The sequence below is a fragment of the Lactuca sativa genome, chromosome 7 (assembly GCF_002870075.4).
Source record: "Lactuca sativa cultivar Salinas chromosome 7, Lsat_Salinas_v11, whole genome shotgun sequence".
Classification (NCBI taxonomy): domain Eukaryota; kingdom Viridiplantae; phylum Streptophyta; class Magnoliopsida; order Asterales; family Asteraceae; genus Lactuca; species Lactuca sativa.
The window spans coordinates 37,077,689-37,093,817 of record NC_056629.2 but is presented as its reverse complement, the minus strand read 5'-3'; positions in this window follow the sequence as shown (position 1 = coordinate 37,093,817).

Sequence of the window (16,129 nt, the reverse complement as noted above, 5' to 3'; positions counted from 1 at the left end):
TATTAAAACCCGCAATATACAAATTCACCTCATATTAGCAATCAACACCATCTTGTTGATCCTCACATTTTAATCCTATACAACGACATAATCCATACTCTCGGATTCAGAAATGAATGGCTTTACCTAATCCATACTCTGGGATTCAAAAACGAAAGGCTTTACATAATCCATACTCTAATATATCTAATCGATACTCTCAGATTGGGAATGAATAAATTTGCCTAATCCATACTCTCGGACCAGGAATGAAACACTATATCTAATCCATACTCTTGGATCAGTAATGAATGGCTATGTCAAATCCATACTCTCATGCCAGGGAAGAATGACTATGCCTAATCCATACTCTTGCACCAGGGATGTTGGAATTCTACTCTTCGTTCATGTCTCGCATGTACTCTTAAGAAGATGCTACCTGTTATCCAACTTAATTAAACTTAAGCCTATTTTGCAATTCTTATATTATCTCTTGGTAAAATTACAATGCTCAACTCCTAACATTAGATCTGTTGAGACAACACTTTCCTACCTCGGTGTATATAGAGTAATTAGGTATTAACAAACTTTTATCCTTCTCTCTAATGATACTTCTATTATTATTATCATGAAATAATATATATATATATATATATATATATATATATATATATATATATATATATATATCTAACACATATTCCACACAAAAAGCATATATCTCACATATAAAATTTTTAACAGATATTTAATAATTTAATTAATACATGTATTAAAAACATGTTCATGAAAGGGACTATGCATTCACTTGATAAAAGTGGATGCCTCGGGACTTGGGCGAAACTTCACCTTGGTATTTTAACTTTTCTTCTGACATAACCTAGGTATGAATATCACTAGGTCTTTGTCTTATATTCCTGGTGGCTAGTGATAGTATAAATTCCTCACTAATCCTAATGTCTACATCAAGATCTATCAAGTAGGGAACAAGTAGGTAGGATCATATCAGACATTGGATCCGTTTGGTATACAGAACACACTGTTTGGAAATCCCACTTTAAACACCTCACTAAATCCATCCTAGACATCATCCTCATAAGAAGATTAATAAGTATAATGGCTTTGAGTTACTGATAAATCTTATTTATAGGTTCATAATAAAAACTTATGACTAAAAATATAAGTTACACTGAAAGCAAAAGAGTGTAGCTTAAAGTAAAGAGGTTTTAGCGAGAACCATGAAAATTACGCAGACATAATACCAAAACTGAAAGCTCCCCTTGTCGGATTCGTTGACCCCTTAAAACCTTACTAAATACCCCTAGGAAGCTAAAAAAACCAGACTCAAGAAGAGATAGTATCTCAGAAAGAAAGGAGTGGAATTATGGTGTGAAAATGGAGAAATTTGGAAGGAGTGTTTATAGGATTGGGGGCGCTCATCGGTCACCAAACATATGCGTGCCGCACCCTATTGCTAACGCTATTCCCTTGAGTGATCGCCACATGTTGCCATCAGATTTCGCCACCTCACCCTTCTAGAATTTCGTCACGTGGCATACTCTTGTGGTGCCACATGTCAAATTTTTGTGGTGCCATGTCGCTAAGTAGTTGATGGAAAGCCAGTCGCCGACCAGGACACGTGTCGCCTCCAGAATGTGCCACCTCATCTGCACAACACAATTTTTTTTTCAGATCTTTGTATGGCCATAACTTTTGCATATGAGCTCCATTTTTGATGTTGTTTATATCCCCAGAATCTTCTTGAAAATCTATACAACGTTCATTAGGGTATCAACATCTAATTCTTGCTCTAACAAAAATTTATATTTAGACCAGTTTAGATTGTTAAAGTCTGTGCGAAATTCATAACTTCTTCATATTCTCGACTGTCTTTTTATCGATGGTTTCATATTCATGATATCTTCAATTATTTTTGAGATTGTTTCGACTAAAAATCAACCGAATAGAATATCGATTTCTATGCTTGCACTACTGCGCTGAAACTTCAAAAAATCATAACTTCCTCTCACGAAGTCAGATTTAGATGTTGTTTATGTGCACTTTCTCGGTTTAATGACTACTATGAATTTCATTTAGATCACTTAGCCTAAAAAGTAATTTATCAAAAAATCACTTTTTATGATACGTAGAGTTGTACTGGTTAAATTGCAAAACATCAAAGGCGAATAACTTCTTCATATGAAGTCGGATTTCAACGTTATTTATATGTACGAAATCCTTGTCACATATACTATAACTTTGGTTAGATTATTTATCCTAAATAATCTTCAATAAAAAAAATTCATTTTTAATGCTTAATATATCTTAATTGACTAGCCCGAATCTGTGGGTGTTACAATAACACTCCCACTGTCCTCTTTGAATATGAGCTCTGTTTCGCGAAAGACTCCTCTTCGAGCTACAAAGATCACATTTTAACTAGGCCTGTAGAGCAAGTTTCCAAAGAACTTTTGTGGGTAGCCAATGAAAATAAATTTCTCGGCTCTGGGTTCAAGTTTGCCATGAGTTTCTTTTCTTACGAGAGCCTCACAACCCTCGACCATGATATGTGTGAGTGAGGGAGCTTTCCCCGTCCACATCTCATGAGGTATTTTGACAACCTTCTTTGTGGGAAAAATATTAAGGATATGGGTTGTTGTCTCTAGGGCATACCCCTAAAATGATATTGGAAGACATGCTCAACTCATCATGGAACGAACCATCTCAAGCAAGGTACGACTACGCCTCTTAGCCACACCATTAATTTGTGGTGTTCTTAAAAGGAGTCAACTGTGAAAAATTCCACACTCCTCGATGTAGTCTTTGAAATCGATACTAAGGTACTCTCCACTTCTATCAGATCGGAGCATCTTTATCTTCTTGCCTAATTAATTCTTGACCATGTGCTTAAGCTCCTTGAACTTTTCAAAACTTTATGATTTATGTTTGACTAAGTAGATATGTCAATATCTACTATAATCATCCGTAAATGTCATGTGGTATCGATTAGCATCCCTTGTGGCAGATCTGAAGAGCCCACATACATCTATATGGATAAGGTCCAATAATTGTTCTCCTCTTTCACATGTTCCAATGAAAGGTGATTTTGACATCTTGGCCAATAGATAAGATTCACATCATCGTCTGACCTTAAGTCAAAGGATTCCAACACTCCATCAATTTGGAGGCGATGTGTTTCTTTTTTATGTGCCCAAAACGATAGTGCCACAAAATGAAGGGTTTTAGTATACTACAACTCCCTATGGTGTAAATACAACCCTAAATGCTTTGGATCTATGTTTTCTATAATTATACATGAATATTGTTTCCAAAGCATTAAGCCTACAGCTAGCATGGAAATGACATAATCAACATAAAAGAGAGTTATAGAATTACGTCATTGTTGTAGCTTGTAGAACTTCTTGAGTTTGTCCTTTAAGAACTTAGTGCCCCAAGTGTTGCACCTCAAATGGAATCACAACACACCTAGCACAAAGGATGACGTTTGAGATAATATCCTAACACCAAAATCGGCTCAATGATCTCTAAGAACACTAGTGTCATTTTGGATGCTAAGGGGCTTCTTATATAGTGTGGCAAGATTAGGGTTACAAAATGTAAATCTTAATGTGTATGACCTTCCATATTCCTTAGGCTCCATGGGATTAAACCCCCATGGATCATCCCTAGGTTGTAACGTTGGTTTATCCCAACCTAAAGAATCTTGGATCATTGGCCCACACCATAAGAATGAATGATTTACCAATCAACCCGTTATATTTAATTAGTCTCTTTTGATCACAAAATTAATTCCAAATTAATTCTTGATCAATATTAAATATATAATATGATTTCATATTAATATATTAGAACTTATAATATATTAATAAATCATAAATAACCTCTTCTCAAAAGTCCATCCTATCAAATTGTCCTGGTGATATGCAACCCAAACAAACCATGCTACTCTCGGATCAAGTACATACCAATTATAGTTATCGACTTAGACACCTAATCCAACAGTCTCCCACTTGGATAAGTCTAATAATTATTGTTTCAAGAACGACTCCAAAATCCCATCTAGAAATCGTAGCTCTTAAAAGCCGCTGTCAAACTTTGACCTAGTCAATGACGCGTCTATTAGATAAGGGATCATATATTCCTCCATTCTAGATATCATATGGATGGATACATGGATTATAATCATTCTCTCTATCCATTTGTTGTTTCCTAATTTCCGATTTATGACTACCAACTAATTGAATAAATCAAATCAGTCCAGGATTGGCCAAGCACTTAGGTTTGTCGTGACTAAATCATCAAAGGGCCCACAAATATTGCTTTTAACCACATGAGATAAAAGGAATGGATAAACTTCGACCCAAATGCTTGCTTGTACTTACTCATAAAGTTACACACAACAATATGTTTTATAACACCAAGTTACTGGTGCATTTACATATGTAAATGTGCAACCGACTCATAACTACAACTCACATGTCTCCGTTTCAATAATATAACATATTATCGTCTCACAATCACTCGTTATAAAATCCATGAAGTGATTCAGATGAGTGTGGGTTGAATCCAATACTCGAATCTTATTCCAGGAGTACTCATGAACATTGCAGCTATGTCTAAAACACCTAGACAAATTGCAAACCCATTCATGACAGTCTTGCCTCAATACCTACTTCGAAAGTATGACCGACTATGGATGGTTTGAATATCCTAGTTATTCGGTAAGTCAAAACATGAAAAATGAAACACAAGATTATTACTAATCCTATATGGCCCCAAAACTTTTGAGTGCCATATTGATTACTCATTATTCATTGTATAATGTTTCGTATAATCAACTTAATACTTGAATTAAAACAATAGTTGTCCCATGATCCAAGCATGCACACTATTTTAATCTATGATCGTTACTTTGTGAAATAAATCAATTGACAACACTTCAATGATGCTCATTTCATAATTCCAAATCCTTACCGTAAATGTAAGAATATCAAATTCTTGTCATTACTGTAATCTATTAGATTCTAAACTTATATGCAATGATCCTATTGTAATGACTATGCACAAATGTCACAAAGACTTGGCAACAAACATTACAAAGTATTCCAATGGAGAGCAATTCCATGAAAACGAAGTCTCAAATTCAAAGTACATTCATTCAAACATCATTCTTTCATAAAAGTTTCTAACTCTCTCATCTATTCTACAACCCCCAATATGGAAACATTCCATATTTTCCATATGACAACTCATTATTAATAGACTCCTGTCTATTCATAATAATGTCAATATCATGCATCCATTACTATACTTCCCACTGTCCTTAAGCGACCAATCCTTGGTGAACCTTAGATTGTCCTTAACAATTGTTTAACCACTTTAGTCATATCTGGTTCTATTCCTTTTTCCCTCTTAATGCCCTAGGCATTTGCAAAATTAGAACACGATAATATTATAGCATATGCAATCGATCCTATACACAAAGCATATGAGATGCGATTCATAATGTCTAACATAAAGACACGATACTTGAACAATCTTTTGCTACAATATTTTTGTTTGCCATGTTCTCATAATTTTGATTATGAATTGGGATGTCGTAATCATAATCAAATTTTGAGAACACAATTAACATTTACATATATAGAATTTCCTTATGTTGAACCATTCCAACATAATATTCATATATATTTGACTAAATTTGATTAAAAACTCAATCTAAGCTTTTAGATTTTGAAATGAAGTATAATTCATCTTCCTTAATTATAGCAAAATGACTTTTCAAACCCTACATCTTTGCAAATGAAACTTTTGTTTTCTATAATTAACATTGCTAACTTACAACACTTACCATAATAATTATGCTCCCACTATCACAATAATTATTATCTTACTATCATAACACTTATGCTACAACTAGCTTTGACATGTATTCAGAAATTAGTTGGACTTCTAGAAATCAATACTTATTGACTTTCTTACCAAAGTTCAGATTTCTGATACGAGATGCTTCGATAAGACTTTATCTAGGCTTCTCAAAATCATACACCTTTCCTTAGATAGCTTCCATGCGTGTCTTAACTATTCAGAACTTATGACAATAAGTTCCAAATGTCGAGACCCTTTTGCCATTTCTCACGATTCGAACTATAAAGAGGGATGTCGTAATCATAATCGAATTTGAGAATGAAAGTATCACAATTTCTATCTCCTTAAAATCTACTTAGTGAAAGCGTTTCCTCACAATCATTTTCATGTGTTGGAGAGAAACCTTATGGCACTTAGATTTTATTGTGTATGTGTTCCTATCCATGTGAATCTGTCATAACAATAATCACAAGATAAGGTTAGTGATAAATCCAAACTCATATGGACTTAACTTGTTCAATCTTAATTTCTTGCCACCTGGCAGCACAAGGGCCTAACATTGCTTCCATGTTGTTATGCAAACAATTGAGAACTTATAGAACTCACATGCAAACAACAAGAGTATGTAACCACGATAGGTTACAAACCTCAAGTTGTGTGCTAGTGTTTAACAATAGGTTTACTATTGACTAGTTCTTGAAACTTTCAAGATCTTTAAGACTCCCACTGACCTCTTGACATATAAGACTCTCTTGTCAAGAACCATTCCTTGACAAACAAATATTCAAGAGTAAGTGTGGATTCTAATAGTTGGTCTTTGTTTTTACCAAGACATCACAACTTACCAATTTCAAATGTACAAGAGTAGGAAACATTTTACTCTACATTTGATGAGTGTTTTAAACCTTTCTTTAAGATTATATCACTCAAGTTACAGTGTTCAGGTATGACTCTAAGACTTGTTGTTGGAAAGAAGTATGACTCATCTTCTAGATTTAACCATTTGAACAATTCACGATTCCTCTTCTTAGCCATACAAATTCACTAAGATATCCTTAGACGATCAATTGTGATATGGTTTTCCATAATCATTAAGATGATCATAATACTAAAGTACTCTCCCATCTTTTCAGATTGGAGAAACTTTTATCTTTCTGCCTAATTTGATTCTTCTGATTCATTCTGCCATACATTGAAACTTTTCCAATGTTTCATAATTATACTTAAACTCGTAAGCATATCCATATTTACTTACTTTTCGTAAATCATGATGAATAGTTTTATCGTTCTTAGTGGTGGACCTGACCAGTGCACACCCAGTGTACCCGATCCCCTTAGTCCTTCACTTGACTCATATATACATGTAAACAAGGAATTAGTCTTAATTTTCCAAAGATGAAAATTCTCATTCATCACACAATACAAGTTGCATGATTCCAATTTCATATCCAATTGAAACTTGGGTGATGAGAATCTTTCTTATTTGGTAAATTCTCGAAACTACTACAAAAGAAAGAATCAAATTCATATTGCTAACATAGAAACATACAAACATCAATTTTCACAAATGTTATTGCAAGGAGATATAACAAAATAAAATAAAAGTTTTATTTATTTATAAAATGTGGAAAAAAATTCTCCTTACAATGCAATTCCAAATGAAAACTATGTTATTACAAATTTCTAAGTAATCTATCATAACTCTTAAGCAACGGCTCAAAAATCCGATCATCGAACCATGTGATTGGAATCCATCTTCGTGACCAGATTCAACGTACTCTTCCTTTAAGCTTCCTTCCTTTTTCATGATCCTACAAAACATCAAAATGCAACCTTGTCACATTATGTATTAAGAATCAACAATTAGGAGCTCGAGAAGTGATTGCATAATCCAGTCAATAGCCAACTTCCTTGGGAACACGACACCCACATTCTCAGCCTGTCAATGTGTTACATCATATCCAAGACATGTGCACACACATACTTTCCATCCTTGTGTTTGCTATCCAATAGGGCTTGAGTGATCTTAAACTTTACAAGTCTTTGAACTTGTGGGTTAGGGAGAATAATTGGAGGAGGTGGAGGAAGTGAAGTATGATTTCCATTTCCACTAATGCACGAGAAAGGGATTAATCTTTAACCTTGATCGCCACGTGGGATATCATCTTCAAGAGGAAAGCTTGTTCTAAAAGATTTGGAAAGACCATAGTTGTCTGAACTAGACATCTACAATGGGAGAAATTCAAGTTAGTTGATTTAAGTCCTTAATATAAAACCCAAATGAAATACTAAGGCTAGGACCCAACACAATATTTTACAATTCGGAAGAGGGATGCCGTAATCCTATTGCAAAATATTTGAAGGTAGGTAAATGACGATTTACCAATTTCCAACCATGAAAAATGAAATTGATAATTAATGTAACACCGTAAATTTTCAAACAACTTTTTTCATTTTAAAATCACCTAATTCTCATAATACATTTCACAAAAATCTCATTTATTTAGTTTACAAATCACAACTCTATAGTTGTTGGATTAATAATCTAGGAACCTGAAAACATAACTCTATCACTGGTGTGTACAATCAAGCCGGTGCCTTCCCGCGATCTTGAGAAAAACATGAAACACATACCACATAACATGGTAAGCACGAAGCTTAGTGAGTTCCCCAAAATACCACACACAACTCATTAGCCACTTGAGGCTATAACACAGTAAGACCCTCCTATCAATGTGTCTTAGTGGGACCTTCTGGTCCCATAACTCAGGTGGACCCTCCGGTCCTAACTCAGTAGCACAGAATAATACACAACATACATCACATAGACATAATACAAGATATGTCACTACTCAATATAAACACAAAAGACATCTCAGTCACACTAAGATACCAATTATCGTAAGTATAGTGAGAAGACACACCTTGAAGCAAGTAAGCTAATACACCTTGTACACAGATCACCGATCTAGCCTCCGCCTAACACATGTGATAATTATCTCTAATTAGATCACAACTCTAAATAAACTCATACTAGCCCCTCTTTAGCTCTTGGGAAGGGTAAAAGACCATTATACCGCTCCATTGTCTCTAATACTCACATTTGGTCAAAAACCCAAAAGTCAACAGAAGTCAAACTTGAGTCAACTGTCCATGTTGACCAAACTCCTTCTGTGGTCGCTCCCCAGTGGATACTCTCCTCTATCAGCGTACTCATCTGACTAAGGTTACTCCCTAGGCTCTTCCTAGGTTCTCACACTTCTCTGCCATCAACTACTAAAGAACTCCTTATGATGCCAACCATCTACCTCCTGAATATTGTCATATTCACTTAGTAGCTAACTCCCATCATCAAGAGTTCCACAAAGCACGAAGCAAGCAGCATTCGGGCATCGAATAATCTCAACCAGCACGTAAAAACACTCTAGGTTACAACTCTATTTGCTCTACTCACACTCAAAAGGTATCACCGAACTCAAGCAACCCAACCTCTCGCAAGTATTAACTACTTCCTCGGTAAATTTCTCCAATGCTCATCTAGGTAGCTCTCCTAGATTACTCCTCTACTCAAAGCTCTCTATAAAAGATTCCTGTTGGATACTCTTAGTCCACACAGACTCAAAGCACATCACAGATAACAACAATTCCTAGGCTAAGGGATCACAAATCAGGAAAATCTAGCCTAATATATGAAATACCTAGCCTATCTTCTAGGATGCATCACTAATACCTCAATAATAGTTCGTAACACAAATAAGTAAGGGTATTTTGGGAAATCACTGTTTGGGCTCTGGCTGATTGTACACACTGCTCCTTCTCATTTCTTTTAGAAACTCTAACTCGCTTTAGAAAAATCATTTCTTTTGAAATTTTTTCTCAAATCCCCAGTTTGAGTCCATACCTACCCAAAGGTGCATCCAAATCCCTCAAACCAAAGCTCTGATACCAACTTGTAACACCGTAAATTTTCGAACAATTTTTTTCATTTTAAAATCACATAATTCTCGTAATACATTTCACAAAAATCTCATTTATTTAATTTACAAATTACAACTCTATATTTGTTTGATTAATAATCCAGGATCGTCAAAACATAACTCTTTCACTGGTGTGTACAATCAAGCAGGTGCCTTCCCACAATCCTGAGAAAAACCTAAAACACATATCACATAACACGGTAAGCATGAAGCTTAGTGAGTTCCCCAATATACCACACACAACTCGTTAGCCACTCGAGGCTATAACACAGTAAGAGCCTCCTATCAATGTGTCTCAGTGGGACCCTCTGGTCCCATAACTCGGGTGGACCCTCCGGTTCTAACTCAGTAGCACATAATAATACACAACATAAATCACAAAGACATAATGCAGGATATCTCAGAACTCAATATAAACACATAAGACATATTAGTAACACAAAGATACTAATTATGGTAAGTATAGTGAGAAGACTCACCTTGAAGCAAGTAAGCTAATACACCTCGTACACAGATCACCGATCTCGCCTCCGCCTAACACATGTGATAATTATCTCTTATTAAAGCACAACTCTAAATAAACTCATATTAGCCCCTATCTAGCTCTTGGTAAGGGTAAAAGACCATTCTACCCCTCCATGGTCTCTATTACTCACATTTGGTCAAAACCCCAAAAGTCAACAGAAGTCAAACTTGAGTCAACAGTCCATGTTGACCCAACTCCTTGAGTGTATCAAGGCAACTCGATGAGTACCCTCGTGTCCTCAAGCACCACATGAAAACCAACTCAACTCATCGAGTTGACCCGCCAACTTGCCGAGTTACAACATGCTCAGACTCATCGAGATAAACCCTGACCGACTAGTCGACTCAGCTCATTGACTCAGCGAGTCCATAAAGTATGTATTCTCATTCAGAATTTTTAAGGCAAATCTATCACTCTATACTCTAGATCTAGACTCCCAAGGCTTGAATGTCACATAAAGCTTCGATCATTACGTTCATGCATGTAATATTTGCTCCATATTGCCAATACAAGCTCCAAAAAGGGTTAGATGCACAAGAGGTTGCCTCTAGCGCAATAAGGCTCGGATCTTTGGACTCTCAAGGCCTCCTATAGTCCAGATCTGAGGTTCCAACCTCAAACCATGCTCAAATAACTCAATGACACAAGATGGATGAATGAAAACCCTAAAAACTCCGAGAAATGAGATCTAACAAAATATTTGGCCGAGATGAGAGCTTTTCACCTCGGAACATATGCTAATGAAAGAATAACACTAGATCCACAGCCCCTCCTCGATCAAATCGACATTGGTCCACAAATCTTTTTCAAAAAATGCACAAGAATGCTTAATTTGGTCTCTTTCTCTCTTCACAACGAATGTGGCTGGTTTAGGGTTTCTCACATGCTCTAAGATGACAAGGGTGGTCCAAAAGAGGACATAAGGTCCTTTAAACAGGACCCAACCCGAAAGATTTTGGGTTTCCACACACAACACCAACTCGTCGAGTTGGCCTCACAACTTGCCGAGTTGGTCACTAAAACCACATAATCACTCCAATGATTTTCCCGATGAAACCAAAAAACTCCAAATATCCCGTAACTTAGACAAAAGTATCAGAATCCTCCCAACGTGACCGCCTCTAATCATCTAGAATCCTCATACCGATATACTGCCGGATACCCCAACTGTTCTGAATTAGTCCTGACTCTTGGTCCAGAAATAATGCACTATCACACACTTCATCCCTGACTCCTCAACCAACCTACCATCGCAGGAATCATCATAAAAGCAAAAGACCTCACTCTCACAGTCCATACACAACACAGACAATGAGGGCCACCACCCCGATATACTCCTCTTAATCACCTGTAACTGCCGCTAAAAGTATGCCTCCCTCAATAAGGCACCTCCTATTTATCTTCCATCTTAGACCAAAAAATGACTCTCTCAAAGTATAAGAAATACCTCGCAGCAAACATACTGCCCAAAATACTCTGGTGAAAAGGTTGCAACCATATGCTACCCCACGGGGTTTACCTCCAAACTCTGAAACCGGAAGCTCATCATCTCCTTTTTCTCCCCCCCCCCCCCAGAAAATGGGGACATCGCAACTCTTGCCACAGAAGGTGACGCCTCATCTATCAGTCGATTGCTCAACTCAGACTGCGATCCTCCAATAAGCATCATCTCTACTCATCCCTGAGTCTTGCAACTCCAACTGGCATCTCACCCAAAAATCTCTCGGAAACTAACTCGATTTCCCTCTCAAGGTATGCTCCATTGAAACTTGTTCGACGTGGCCCTCTGGCCCCACACTCTATCACATCTGATCTTAGTCTAATTAATCACAACGGGATAACTGGTAAAACCACAAGCACTAATCGCTACGAATCGTGGTACTCAAACCATGTGATCACCTCTCAATCTGCTATGAATCATGCTACCCAAACCATGTTATCTCCTATGAATATGCTAGGAATCATGGTACCCGAACCATATTATCTCCTCTCAATCTGATACGAATCATGGTACCCGAACCATGTTATCTCCTTTTAATCTGCTACGAATCATGGTACCCAAACCATGTTATCTCCTCTCAATCTACTACTTTGAACCTTTGCAATTCTCCCTGTTTCGAGTACGGGTCCTCTGCTTTCAGTATTACGAGCCCATACTACCTACCACATCTACCCATACGTTCCACATGGATCGCCCTAGATTTCCTAAGTAGCTGCTCAACCTTCTCGATCATCAATCCAGTTAAAATTGGTCGCTCCCTAGTGAATAGTCTCCTCTATCAGCGTACTCATCTGACTAAGGTTACTCCCTAGGCTCTTCCTAGGTTCTCACACTTCTTTGCCATCAACTACTAAGCAATTCCTTATGATGCCAACCATCTACCTCCCGAATATTGTCATATTCACTTAGTAGCTGACTCCCATCATCAAGAGTTCCATAAAGCACGAAGCAAGCAACATTCGGGCATCGAATAATCTCCACCAGCACGTAAAACCACTCTAGGTTACAAATCGATTTGCTCTACTCACACTCAAAAGGTATCACCGAACTCAAGCAACCCTACCTCTCGCAGGTATCTAACTACTCCCTCAGTAGATTTCTCCAGTGCTCATCTAAGTATCTCTCCTAGATTACTCCTCTACTCAAAGCTCTCTCTAAAAGATTCCTGCTGCATACTCTTACTCCGCACATACTCAATACACATCACAGATAACAACAATTCCTAGGCTAAGGCATCACAAATAAGGAAAATTGTAACGCTTGTGTTTCCGGGCTTGCCATTTTTAGCAATGTAATAGTCTAGGTTAACCTTTGTAACCCGTTTTGAAATAATAAGAGTGTATTATTTGAGTATTATGTGTTGTGTGCTTAATTGCTTAATTATGTGGTTTGATTAATTAAGAATAAAAATAAGCGTCAAAATTTAAGTGTAAAATAAACTTGATATCTTTGGATAATGTTGTAGTAGTTGAAACGAGGATTCCGAATATATGTAGAATGCCCAAATCTGACTTCGTATGAGGAAGTTATGATTTTCTGAAGTTTCGACTTAGCGGTATGCAGCCTGAAATACTCGATTTGAGATCGAGCGGTTTTTAGCCGAAGCAAGCTAAACGAGAATCGAAGATCTCGTTGTTTGTATCGAAGCGATAAAAAGTTAGGCGAGAACGGACGTCAAACGAAGAAGTTATGAATTTATAACGAAGTTTTTCTGTCCCGACCTATTAATAATAAATAATAAAAATAACTCAAAATTAGCCGACGGAGTCTAAAGGAAAGTTGTAGAGCATAGTCTCACCTACGCGTGGATATAAAGAACGTCGAAAACGGAGTTCGTATGAAGAAGATATGAATTTCGAAAGTTTATTAAATAATTTGTATTTAAATTTAATCTTTAATTCGGATGATTATCCGAAGGAGTCACCGATCTGATCCGAGTTAAGCCCCGCGTACACCGAGGTATGTCGACACACGCACTTGAGCACTTCGGATACGTAATCAGTCACGATTTCGGACCAGTACGCCCCGCGTACTCCGAGGCTCCAGCCTCCTATAAATAGGATGCGAGGGCAGCCGGCTCCTTTGCTATTTTTCTCTCTTCTCTCTCCCGTTTTGCATCGTTTTGCGTGCCATAAGTACCCCGAAGCCGCGGTATTATTCTTGAGCCCCGAAGCAAGTCCCGAGATCCCGAAGATCCCGAGAAGTGCGGTTCCCGAGCCGAAGCTCTGTCCGCGAGAAGTTCGATTTTTGTGGAGATCTTCCAGATCTGCTGAGAATTTCTACTTCTGCAAGCCGTAGTGCTGTCCGATCATCTTCTGATCAAGTGAGTGTATACTACCTTTCATAAACACGATAATATTACAAGTATGGTTTGAGTGTATTAAGTAAATTGTGGTTTATATGTGTGAGTGTGTAGTTACTTTCTTCTAACGCATAATTATGAAGTATTTTATACGAAATACGTGTGATGTGTATAACTTTGTTGTCATGTGTGTGAATGTATATTCACTCTCTTCTATCTCATAGATCTGATTTGTTTTCTATGAAATACGTGTTATGTGGGTATGCCTCATCTGTTATGTGGAATATATATTGAATGAAAATGCTATACAGGTTTTAAACTATATATGAAAATATATATTCTTATCTACTAATATGTTGGGTAGATAGTTGGTGTGTAATAAACAGATGAGAGGCCTCGATGTTGTTGTTGTTGTTGATCTAGTTATTCAGCGGAGTATGGATAACGACAACAGATTCTTTCTAGACAGTCTTGTGGAACGCTAGCAGGTTCATAACCTGTAGGTGTTGTGAACGATGTGTTCACCGGTGTACTCTATCCCCCTCATGGTTGCCTTTAGGATATCTATTGTTGAGGAAACCCCTTAGCAGTAATGTCCGTCCCGATGAAAATCCTAGATTAGGTCCCTTGAGATAGATGTTGTTTTAGGGACGTAAAGTGAGGATAACGGGAACGGGTAATCGGGATAGTGTTGGTTGGTGAAATTAAATATAATTTATTTATTGTGGGTTGAAAACCCTATATGCTCACCAGGCTCCCAAGCCTGACCCACTCAGTTTTATTTGTATTATAGGAAGTGGCGCAAGGGCATAAGATGGATGAACCATCAAGATGTTTTGTTTACAAGTCTGTATATGTATATATTTGTTGAATGACTTGTAATGTTATCGTTTATGCTTTATGGTTTGTATCGGAACATGACATCCCGAGTTTTGATTATATAATGAAAATGCATCTCTTGATGAAATGCTTTGATCAATATTATTTTATCATGTTTTATTTTGGGAACAAATTCCGCAACACTTTTAAATCAAAAGGATTTACTCTGAAATTACTTTAAAAAGCATAAATGAAATCGGTCTTTTCTGGCCATGATTTTGGGGATGTCACAGTTGGTATCAGAGCATTAGTTTAAGCGAACTAGGAATTTGTAGGATTTCTAGACTTAAACTTAGAATGCTAAGTGGAATTTTGAGATGTGTGTCTGTTGGATTTTAGACACGAGCACTAGTTTATTTTAGGAAAGTTGCCTAAAATTGTTTTATGTGCTAAATGTTATATGTTGCCATATATGATATTACTTGTTCGGATCTACGGCTTGTTGCCAACCGGATCTGAAGGTTTTCTTGTTTAGGATTCGAAGCGTATGTATACGATATTAGAACTAGCATGTAATCATTTGGAGTAAGAAGGATGATTTGAATATCTTATCGTGAAAGAAGATCTAAATTTCACCTTATTCGGTGTGTAGATCAAAAATGGTGAGAGCAAGGAGTGGCGTTGGAAACGCGGATGAAAACAGGAATCAACCGCCAGTGATTGAGCAAATACCTATTGTAGCAGCAGCACCAGAACTAATAACAATGGCTGGGGTGCAAGCCATGATTCGGGCTATGTTAGCCGAACAAAGGGATGAGATGCGACAGATGTTGCCTGATAATATGGACGAACCTATCATACCTATTGAGGAACCCGAATTGATTCCCGAGCAATCGGAGGAAGGGAACAATAGTCACATTATGAGTCAAGTTGGAATTCAAGGAGAACGAAGGAACGATCCGGAAAGGAGAAACAACAAGGATGGGCGAATGTACAAGAACTTCTTGGGAGCCAAGCCGCCAAGTCTTTCTGGGAGCCCAAAGCCTGTTGAAATAATGGATTGGATCTCCGAGATGGAGATGGTATTTGAAAGTTGCGACTGTAGCAACAAACAGAAGACCGTCTTTGCAGTTAGA